Source organism: Engystomops pustulosus, unplaced genomic scaffold (assembly GCF_040894005.1).
Source record: "Engystomops pustulosus unplaced genomic scaffold, aEngPut4.maternal MAT_SCAFFOLD_504, whole genome shotgun sequence".
Lineage (NCBI taxonomy): Eukaryota > Metazoa > Chordata > Amphibia > Anura > Leptodactylidae > Engystomops > Engystomops pustulosus.
In genome coordinates, this window is record NW_027285383.1 from 5001 (window position 1) to 5987 (window position 987).

The 987-nt window shown below is 57.8% G+C and overlaps 1 non-coding gene across 1 annotated transcript in view; it reads right to left on the reverse strand.

The window, feature by feature from the left end:
- Positions 1–467, reverse strand: part of LOC140111578 (18S ribosomal RNA) — a 1884-nt gene extending 1417 nt beyond the window's left edge. The window contains exon 1 of the ribosomal RNA XR_011852106.1: positions 1–467. This exon is cut by the window's left edge and continues 1417 nt beyond it. This is a non-coding gene — a ribosomal RNA (18S ribosomal RNA).
- Between the last annotated feature and the right edge of the window lie 520 nt (positions 468–987).

Here is a 987-nt window from a genome sequence, read left to right on the forward strand (position 1 = left end):
GCCGTTTCTCAGGCTCCCTCTCCGGAACCGAACCCTAATTCCCCGTTACCCGTTGTCACCATGGTAGGCGGGTTAGATACCATCGACAGTTGATAGGGCAGAAACCTGAATAGATCGTCGCCGTCACGGAGGACGTGCGATCGGCCCGAGGTCACCTAGAGTCGCCAAGTCTAGGACGGGGCTGGCGCCGCAGCGGGCCCGGAGACCCGCCGCGGACCAGGGCTCCCCGGATTGGTTTTAAGTCTGATAAATGCACGCCTTCCTGGAGGGCAGCGCTCTTGGGCACGTATTAGCTCTAGAATTGCCACAGTTATCCGAGTAGCACATCATCAATGCGGAACGATCAAAGGAACCATAACTGATTTAATGAGCCATTCGCAGTTTCACCGTAAAGAATAGTCAGTACTTAGACATGCATGGCTTAATCTTTAAAACAAGCATATACTACTGGCAGGATCAACCAGGTAGCCGAGCTCTGAGGGGTAGACTCTTGGAGTCAGGCTCCGTGAGCTAATGGGAACGCTCGTTGCTGCTGCTGCTACCGCAGCGCTTCTCCGCCGCCGGAGAAGACCTCGCAGACAACATTGGATGGAGCTTAGGGCAGGGGGGCAAGAAAGATGCTCTCGGTCCCTTCCAAGGACCCGAAAAAGCCTTCCCTTCCCCTCCCTCTCGCAGTCGCTGGCTTTCCCCACTCAGTTCAGCCAAGAAGTGGCGCTCGACTCTCACCTCCATCAGCACCTCCGAAGCTCGGACAGCTCCTGTAGGCTGCGCATAGAAGGAAAGCATTGGACGCTCAACTTCAGCACCTCGAGTGTCGGACAGCTCCACCACCACCTCTCCACACTGTTAAGCGAGAGAGACGATAGGAGCCGTCGCGACGTACCCATGCAGCGCCGCCCGCCAACGCACAGAGGAGCGGAGGGGATCGGGCGCCAGGTCCGGGGGAAGGCTGGGAGGGAAGCTACGGCGCTGCTACCCAGCTTTCAA